Below are 10747 nucleotides of genomic sequence, written 5' to 3'. Positions count from 1 at the left end.
TTAATTCTTGGTTTAAACATGCTGGGTTGCTTATGAGTCTTGGTTCTGATGTAAACAGAAGCATCTTCTGAAATAATGACACTGGAAAATCATTTTCATATTTCTTCATCTCCACAGAGAAATTCTGATTTCAGCTCATGTGTTATTGGGCACTAACAATTCAGGGTTAGGGTAAATTTAGGTCTGTTGGTTCATGAGTCCTGGCAGTACATTAAACATAATAGCTGTCTTTTTAAAAGCATAAACATCATGGATTTTTTTTTAACTCAGATTGGAAGAAATATATTAAAAGAAGATGGATGTTATGTAATCTTTCTACCTCTACTAAAGAAAAAAAAAAATCAGGAGGGAAAACATTACTTTTGTACAGTGAAACACTATTGAAAAGTTTCAAATGGGCAACTTTTTCCATGTCATGGATAATTTCATACCTGAAATGCACTTCTCCCAAATTTGCCTATCAAATATTTACATGTACCAATAATCTAATAAGCCTTTTTATTGAAAATGCTTTCAATAACAGATTCCAATGTCATTTGTTATTAGGGAAAAGTTTCAAATATTTTCAAAATCTGGGAAAACAAGGTACAGAAAAAACCTGGGAATGATTAAGGTATAATTTGAAAACAGGTCACATTCACCTCTATTCTTTACACCTGTTCATGTCAAGTCAATTCTCCCTAAGGGTTTAAAAATCTTTATTCTGAAACTTATTGCCCACCCCCCTGCCCTATACACTTCATGTGTCCTTGGCTCTGTAGTACAGATTCTTATGTAGAAATTCCCTAATCCTCTACCTTGGTGTTAAACTAACCTCTAGCCTGACTTCATGTCTGGGTCTCCATTCCTCATAAGTAAATTGAGGATAGCAGTGTGACCACCTTCTATAGTTAATGCAAGAATTAGATAAAACAAGTAAAAAGTTGTGTGCACAAGTAGGTAATGTAATTAATAAATGCAAGCAACTGTAAAATCCTTTGTATCTTATGAACCCAGTACTTTTGATGTCTTGAGTCTTAGACCTCTTCTTTAACCTATTAGTGTTTGTTTTGTGGTCTGAAGATCAAATCCAGAGTCTTGTGCATGCTAAACAAGCAGTCCACTACTGAGGCAGCCACATCCCCAGACCACTATTGTTTGTTTTTGTCAGCATTTGCAGGTGTTTTACATGTTTTTTAGAAGTTTGCTCCCAGGTACCACACCATGTGCTTCAGTCTGATCCTCTCCACCTTTTGTATACAATTTTAATATCTTGTTTCTCTTACTGTCTAGACTTCCATCCCCTCCCTCAGTCCACTCCAATGGGACTTCTACCCACCTTTGACACACCACATTGAAAAATTTTCATCAAATCAAAAATTCTTGTTTTCCTAAAACTTTCCTTGACTCAGCAGTTCTTGCCATTGTTAACAGTCTTCTCTGGAATATTCATACTCCCACTGTATATGAAGGGGTTCAACACAATTTCCCAGTCCTGTGCATTTACATGTACTTGTGCTAAAATTATTTCCTTTAAAACCAGTCTTTCACTGGAGAAAGGCAATTTAATTGTTTAATAGTCCCAAGGAGCACAGTCTTTTAAGGGTCCAAAGGAACAATTTGTAACATTTTTATTGAGGCTTGAGTGACTCTGGCAATTCAGATGGTGCTATGGTTTGAATGTCCCCTCCAAAACAGATTTTTTTTTTTTTTTAAATAAGTGCCTTCATGAATTCATTGACTGTTACGGGATGAAGTTACGGGATCAAGAGAGGAGGTGTTGGCTGGGTTTGTAGCTCACTGGTAGAGCCCTTGCCTAGTATGCATGAGGCACTTGGTTCAATTACCAGTACTACGTGCAAACTAAAGGTATTGTGTCCACCTACAACTAAAAATATTTTTTGTTTTTTTCACACATTTTCTTAACCCTTCCACTCTTCTACCACCAACAACAGCACAGAGGTCCTCAGCAATTGCTGGCACTAATGTTCTGGCACTTGTATCTTGGATTGCCCAGCCTCCAGAAGTGTAAGAAGTAAACTTGGAGATCTATAACAAGGTCTTGCACACACTAGACACACTACCACTGAGTTAAGTCACCAGCCCCCCCCCCCCTTTAAACAGTCCCCATTTCTCAAGTTGACCTCAAACTTGGCTCAGGTGATTTCCTGCCTCAGCCTCCTAAGTACCTGGGAGTACCTGGGAACTGCAGGCACTCCACCACATCTAGCTAAAAATGACTTTCCACCCCACCCCAGTGCTGGGTTTTAAACCTGTGTCCTCACATGCTGAGCAAGTGCTCTACTGCTGACCTACATCCTCAGTTGTCTTTTCATCATAAATTACCCAGTCTAAGGTATTGCTACAGCTAGAAAGCAGATTAGCAGATCGTTTCCAGTTATGCACTCAGTGAAACCGGTAAAGAACTGATAGGTTTATTATAAATATTGATGAAAGATCACTGATTTTTTTTTTTAACCTAAATTTTAAGTTAAGATTGAGGGGCTGGGGATGTAGCTCATTGGCAGAGTGCTTGCCTAGCACATGCGAGGCACTGGGTTTGATCCTTAGCACCAAATAAAAATTAAAAAAAAATTGTAGATGAACAAAATGCCTTTAAGTTTCTAAAAGTCTATCATTGACCACTTTTTCATATGAGAAAGATTTCTCAGTCCTTTTGTTTCTAGAAATAGCAATTTTCTCTTACAGGAACTCGAGTTACATACATGCTGCACCAACTATCTCCATGTCACTGTTGTCATTCCTATCTTCTATTCCTCTTGTGATTTGAGCACTGTATTCTGTCATTCCAATTTAATTTTCATTTTTATAATTAATTTTTAAATTTTGTCCTTTTCAACTATTTCATTCTTTGTTCTTTCATATCTTCTATTTCTGAAGTGGTTATTTTAAAGAGATGAATTTTTAACTAAGATTAGTTCTGTGAAATGTTTCATCATAACTTTCAAATGTTTTGAGGCAGTATTTTTCTGATAAGTGGGCTCATCTGCCATTTTTCTTTCTACTGTATCCTCATACAAAGCTTTGCTAGTTTTTTATTGTTTAATCAACTATAAATATTTATTGAGCATCTGCTGTGTACCAGGATTTAGGCACTGTGAGTATAGCAGTGAACAAAATCAGACCCTGCTTTAATGAAGCTTTCATTCTGTTGGAGGGGAGATGCATGACGACTATATGCTTTAGGTGATGATAAACATGAAAACAGAATAAGGAGATACAGTGACATTACTAGAATAAGTGAGGGGCAGCAGAGGGTTACAAGGTGAATTCAAAAAGATAATAGGAATAAGATCATAAGAGCATGAGATAAACTTTGGTTTTTATTCTTAGGAAAATGAGAAGACCTTGGAGAATTCTATTATTAGAGCAATATGATCTAATTAATATGGGTTAAGATGCTATATTTTTAAGTACTATAGTTTAAAAGGTTGGGGGGAAATTTAGTTGGGAAGCCAACTAAACAGGCAGCACAGTTACAGCATTACAGCAACATTCTAGGTGTGCACAAAGGTTTGGACTAAAGTGGGAATGGTGGGAATAGTGAGACATCAATTGTAGATAAGTTTTGGAAGTAGAGCCAACAGAATTTGCTAATATTGGAATGTAGCGTGTGAGAGGAGTCAAGAATGAGCTCTTGGGAGAGGGGAACTGCCATGCACATAGATGGACCCATCTCCCCTGGCCCCCAATATTTGGGATTAAACAAGGCCTTGTGCATGTTAGGCAAGTGATCTACCACTAAGCTACATCCCTAGCCCTTTTTGTTTTAAAATATTTTTTTAATTGTTGATGAGCCTTTATTTATATGCATTGCTGAGAATCAAACCCAGTGCCTCATGATGAGGGGCAAGCACTCTACCACTCAGCCCCAGCCCCAGCCCTCCCCAGCCCTTTTTACTTTGAGACAGGATCTCACTAAACTGCTTGGGCTGTGTTGAACTTGCAATCCTCCTGCCTTAGCCTCCAAGTAGATGAGACCACAGATGTGCACCATTGTGCCAAGTGTCTGTGGGGATTTCATGTTGGGAAAGGGTCAGGCTAGCAGAACTTACTTTCATGATTTAAGGTTGTGTGTATGAACCAATGCAGAGCAGATGTTATAGGATTGTTCCAAATGCAATGTCTTTTTGTCCCTGACACTTCAATAGACAGATCCTGCAAACAGCTTCACTTTGAAGCATTCTGAGCGGCTTACTGAGGTCCTGCAGAAGCAGTCATCCTCCTCATACTCTGATATTCACTACCTTTCCAACTCTGACCATTTTAGAGTGAAGAGTTTCAGATGTCTCCTAGTTGTGTTGAAACTGGAGTCTGCACTTCTGTTTCTCATTCTGCTTGATGCTTTTGGGTGGTTTCCAAGGGAAGAGAGAAATGACTTCACTCTTCTGTCTCCAAACTGGAAGTACACACTAAGTTTTACACCCAAATTACTATGGCTCAAACCCTGTTGACTTACTTTCTGACTCTTCAATTCCCCATCCTACTCTCAGAAAGCATCCCACAATTATTTCTGGCACAGGAAAAAAGAAGGAATATCTCCTGAGAGTGTTCTCCACAAAGTATGTCCCTACCATAACCAAACAATGCTTTCCCTGTTCTCTCAACTCTGCGGACTGCTGTTCACTGCCCTCAACACTGCTTCAAGAAGCCAAACTTCTACCTCTGGAAAGGGGCTCTTATGCTGTTCCCAAAGCCAGGATGTTGCCTCCAAAGACTGAATTCCATACAGTGTCATTTTGCCTGCCAATCTCTTCAAGCTACATGAAACCATTCCCAAAAGGATTGTTATACTGAAAACAAAAGATCGGTTCTGAGGTTCACATAGTTAACACATGAAACTCAGTTTTGAACTTCCAAATAACCTAAGTCCACTGGTGATATGCTTTATCAAGCATACTATTTCTTGGTATTAAGTGTTAGGCAAAATTTATCATGTAGGTCTTGTCTGGAGTATATTATCTTTAGACCAATGGTTCTCAACCAGGAGTGATTTTTGCCCCCTCTCTAATAGGAACATTTGGCAATGTCTGGAGTTTTTTTTGTTTGTTTGTTTGTTTGTTTTTAAATTTGTTGACAGACCTTTATTTTATTTATTTATATGTGGTGCTGAGAATTGAACCCAGTGCCTCACACATACCAGGCAAGTGTGCTACAGCTGAGCCACAGCCCCAGCCCTGGAGATATTTTTATTGTGTCACAACTGAAAGGTGCTACTGGAATGTAGCAAATAGAGGCCAGGGATGCTGCTAAACATCCTCCAATGCATAAAGATCCAATTCCACAAACAAGAGTTATCTGGCTCTTCCCACAACCAAGAGTTCTCTGGCTCTAAGTGTCAATATTATTGAGATTGAGAAACTAGTTTTAGACTCGGGAAAAATGACCTCCCACTTTAAGACCCATGGTTTTGAGGGCCCTGCATGTCACAATACATATTTAGCAAAGTGCATGCGGTACCTCTATCACCTAGAATGTGGATGTGGCTCTGAGGACCAGTACAGTGTAGCCTATAGCCTTAAACATTTACCATTGTGACTAGAAATTTTTATTTGAAATAGGTCACCATGTCCAAGTTTCATGAAGGTTGTAAGGAGTTTACTACTGCCAATGTCACTAAGAGACATTGCTTCAGAGTACAGAAGAATTTGAGTGGCAGAAGTGCTTCAATAAGAGAGGACACTGATTTCTCCAATCCTTCTCCCATGGATGTAATACACTCTTGCAAAATGAAATATTGTTTCCCAGAGTGGTAAATAGAGTAAAAAGTCTAGCATTCATTTAACTGGGGAGTGCCTAAAAGACAAAGCTGAGAGGACAGGGAAAATCAATTTTTCAAGAGATAATGAATGAGAATCTTCCCAGACTGACAAAAGATATCTATCCACAGATTTGAGAATCACTACAAATCCCAAACAGGATAAATGCAAAGTTACACCAACGAATTCTGTGGTAAAAGTACTCTGAACCAAAAATGAGAAGTAAATGTAGTCAGAGAAAAAAGACACATTCTCTTCAAGGGAACAGAAGTAAGACAGCTAACTTCTCCAAAAGAAACAAGAAACCAGAAGACGACATAAGTGATGCCTTCAAAGCACTGAAATAAAAGAACTGCCATCTACAAATCCTATACCCGCTGAAAATACCCTTCAAAAATGAAGTTGTACAGATTTGTGTTGCCCAACCCACACATGGCTTAGGATTATTAAGAAAAGGGACACATGTAAGGCAAATCTCACACTGAATTCTAATATCTCCCAAAGTAATTTTTCAAATTACCCTAAAGGAAATGGAGTCCACACCAGTGGCAATCTCGTTAGGTAGATGAGACAGAGGGGCACATTCAAGCCTTTTAAGGTGATTGGGATTTGGAGGGAAAATACAGGAGATGGGGGAGCATTAGAGTTCCCAAAATCTGTACAAAAATACTTTCTTGGGTCCTCAGTGGCTCCTAAACTGCACATGAACAGGAGACTTTGGGAGTCTATCAAAGCATCGCTGCTTGGAGACTAATGGTGATGTGGTTTCTGAGGCTCTCTGACACTCCTGTTGGGATGGGCAATCCACACAGGGGGTGGTGGGAGGCAGGGAGTGGTACCAAAAGTTCAGTTCCTGATCCCTGCCTTTCTTTCCTTGGCTCCAAAAAAGTCATAGCTTTACTAGCCCTCCAATGCCTTCAAACGTTTTTTTGTTTGTTTGTTTGTTTGTTTTCCCCCTTTTGGTATTGGGGATCAAACCCAAGAGATCTTTACCTCTGAGCTACCTCCCCAGCTCCTTTTTATTTTTTATTCTGAAACATAATCTCACTAAATTTCCCAGGCTGGCCTTGAACTTGCAAACCTCTTGCCTCAGCCTCCCAAGTCACTAGGATTACAAGCTTATACCACTGTGCCCAGCTTCAAACATATTTATTTATTTATCTCTGTGATGCTGGGGATTGAACCCAGTGCCTTGTGCATGTGAGGCAAGCACTCTACCAACTAAGCTATATCTCTGGCTCCAAACATATTTTTTATATTTTAGTCTGCTTTTTCTACTTGTTCTTAGTGGGAAAGATGGTTCAAAGTAAATGTGTTTACCATTGTTGGAAACAATTCTTTTTGTCTACAAAACATTTTGGGGAAAAAAAAAATTCAAGGCCTAAATCAATAGGGATGCATATATTGTCTGCATATATTAGGAGACTCAATATTGTAAAAGATGCAAATCTTCCCAAAGTAATCTACGTGGAAACCTGCTCAATTTAAAAGGAAAATCCTACTGAGATGGTGGATGAAAATTGGCTATTGATTCTAAAGCTTATAAGTAAATATAAAAGACCAAAAAAACCTTAAAGACATTTGTGAAGAATAAGAAGAGTAAGATAGATGCTTTGCTTTCTGGGTATTAGAACTTACTATATATCTCTAGTAATTAAAATATTATGATATTGTCACAGAGATAGACAAATACAAAACATAATAGAAAAAAAATGGCCCTGAAATAGGCTCACACAGATTCTTGATTTATGACAAAATCAGCATTAAGAAGTGACAGTTCTTCAGATGGATTGTAGATCTGTGAAACACAAAATAACAAACCTCCTAGAAAATACCATAGGAGAACATTTTTATCACTTGAGTATGGGAAGACTTTTTAAAACAGGAAGCAAAACAAACTATAGAGAAAAAGTTTACAAACTCAACTATCTTAGAATTATCCGTGTCCATTCATCCAGACACTATAAGACAGTGCAAAGGCAAGCCCCAGAGTGAGAGAAGAGATTTGCAATACATACAATCCACATGGATAGAAACTTCTTGAGCTCTGCCTCACATCCTCTCAGTTCACATTTTACTCTGTTCCTGCAATATTACTGCTCCAGGACTGGACACAACTGTCCTTCTGCCCCTGCTACCTCCATGATCATGTGAAATCACAGGTGTGTGGTCTGGAAAAGTCAGAGCCTTAACACCTTATGGGGGATCCCTTGGTCAGTGGGGGTCTTGGACTAAAGCATAAAACTATCTTTTCATAACTCAGGTGGATAATTTTGAGGTGCATCCTACACGGCCCCTCAGATGTCAGTGAGATTAAGCCCATGTTTTCTACAACAGTGACTGACTCAAGAAGATACCCTTCTTTGGTTTACCGAACTTGCCTTTCTGCTTCTGTTCCTAGACATATTTCCCAAATAAATGTCTTCCCTACAAGCTCTTGCTTCAGGCTCTTTTCTGGGATAACTTAGTCTAAATCTTTACTCCAGAACCCTACAATCCACTCAGAAAAAAAAAAAAAAACATTGAAAAATGCTTTATAAAAAGTAAAATCCAAATGGTCAGTGGATGTTTAAAAAGGTGTTCAGCAGAGCTGGGATTGTGGCTCAGTGGTAGAGCACTCGCCTAGCACGGGCGGGGCCCGGGTTCCATCCTCAGCACCACATAAAAATAAAGGCATTGTGTTGTGTCCATCTACACCTAAAAAAAAAAAAATAGATTTTTTTTTTTTAAAAAAAGGTGTTCAACATCATTAATAATCAGAAACATGCTAATTGAATTTTTCATAGCTATCAAAATTACTTTAAAAAATTAACAAAAGGTTTTGGTGAGTATATTAATTATCCATCACTGTGTAACAAATTGCCCCAAGATTAATGGCTTAAGACAATAAACATTGATCATCTCACCATTTCCACAGGTCAGGAGTCGGGGCTTCCTGGCTACCTCTCACTCAGGGTCTCTCACAAGGCAATATTCAAGGATGCAGCCTCAAGATTCCACTGGGGGAGGACCCACAGGCAGAAGATTCTCTTACAAGCTCACTTCTGGAGCTATTGAAGGTCCCAGATCCTCATGCTGGTTGTGGGTCAGTGACATCCAGTCCTCACTGAACGGGTCTCCACAGGTTAGCGCACAAAATGGCTTCCCTCACGATAAGCAAGTAAAAAAAGTGAGGAAGGGTGCCCAAGATAGAAGCCATAGTCTTTTTGTAACCTCATCTTAGAAGTGACACCCCATTATCTTCTGTCATATCCTAGCTTCAGCCCACACTTAAGGAGAAGGGGTTAGACAGGGTGTGAATATCAAGAGGTGAAAATCATTGGGAGCCATCTCAGAGGCTGACTATCACATTGAAGGTAGGAGCATAAATTAGTACTATTAGTTTGTCACTTTTTACCTAAGTTGAGGGTATACTTATATACTAAAGAAATGAGTGTATATACCAAGACACACATAAAATGTTTACAGCAGCATTATCTTTAGTAGCTCCCAGCCGAAAAAAACCCAAATGTCCTTCAGCAGCACAAGTAAATGTTGAATATCCCTTTTATGGGATATTAGATAGTAGGAAAAATGAGTGAAATATAGCTACAAGCTACATGAATATAATAAGCATGATATTAATAGGAAGAAACCAGACACAAAGGAATACATTCTTTATTATTACATTTGTACACATTTCAGAAAACAAATTGAACTAAGCTATAGTCATTTGGTGATGCCTGCTTAAGACAGTAAACCATAAAGAAAAGCAAGTCAGTAGGTACCACAGAGTCCAGAAAGCCACTCTGTTGAGGGCCTATGAGTGGGCAGGGCAGGAAGAAGACAGACATGACCTGGCAAGTTGTCTCTTGACCGAGTGTAGTTACACAGGTGTTTGCTTTCTGATTGCTCATGAACTAGCATTGATATTTGTGTACCGTCTATGCATACTTTATGTTTTGCTGTAAAAAAAGACTTCACCAAACTGCATACAAACCCACATCCTATCGGCCAAGCACAAAACAGGCTTTGCTGAGGGCCTGGCCTAAGTGCCTGTCACCCAGTGTCTGTTGTGAGGCTCCTTCAGGCAGGAAATCCAGGGTACCTTCCTGTCTGTCTAGCCCCCTTGAACATGCCAGGCACTGGAAGGAAGGGAAGGCCTTGCCATTCCCAGCAGGATTTGGCCCTGAGAGGCTGAGGCCTCTCTCCCTTTGAGAGGTCCAGTCTTCTCTGGTCATGGCAGGAAGCAGAGAGTCTGAGGCCGAGAGGGGTTGGCTGAGGGGACTTGGTGTGAAGAGTCAGGGATAGAGAGCCCTTTTGGAGCAGTCACTGGAGCTCAGCTCTCAGAGACAACCTGCCTGCTTCATGTGGCCTTAGGGAGAAGACACGAAAACCCTCTCTAACTACCCTCCCCTGACTTCAATGAAAGGTCAAGGGAATTTTCCTTCCCTTTAAATGGAACGACTCTTTCTTGGGCGCAGAAAGAATTATTTATCAGGTGTTCACGGCACTCCGCATGCCTTTACAGGGCCCAGCCGTGCTCTGAGGCACAACAGACAACTTTCTTCCTGAAAGCTCGATTTATAGGCCAACTTCAAAGCCCAGGTCCTCAGAGCAGGACAAGAAGCTCCAGTTTGGGGACTGACATCAAAGGGACTGCACAGGTTGATCTGATGTCAGGTGGACAGCCGGGGCTGCAAGGGAAGGCCTCCAAGGACCTGCCTGTCCTTGGCACCTGAGAGTTCAGGGAGGCAGTTTGCCAGTGGCCTGGCTTCCTGAATCCCAGCTTCCAATTCCTAGGCCACTACATAGCTACTGTTGTAGAAAATGGCAGACAGAGGGTGAGGGCAAAGGACTAGGGCAGAGGGAAGAGCAGACACCCAGGAAAAGAAAACAGGGTTTAAAAATGGAAGAACCACCTTGAGCCCTGCTGCTTATAAAGGATCAGACATAGTGAACACTTATTGAGGGCTCCCCAGCAGCTACTGAGCACAAAGATCACCTCA

This window comes from Marmota monax, unplaced genomic scaffold, assembly GCF_021218885.2.
Source record: "Marmota monax isolate L192 unplaced genomic scaffold, Marmota_monax_Labrador192_F-V1.1 WCK01_AAM20220418_F8-fsc00061, whole genome shotgun sequence".
NCBI lineage: Eukaryota > Metazoa > Chordata > Mammalia > Rodentia > Sciuridae > Marmota > Marmota monax.
The sequence above is the reverse complement of the archived record's forward strand: the minus strand, read 5'-3'. Positions refer to the sequence as shown.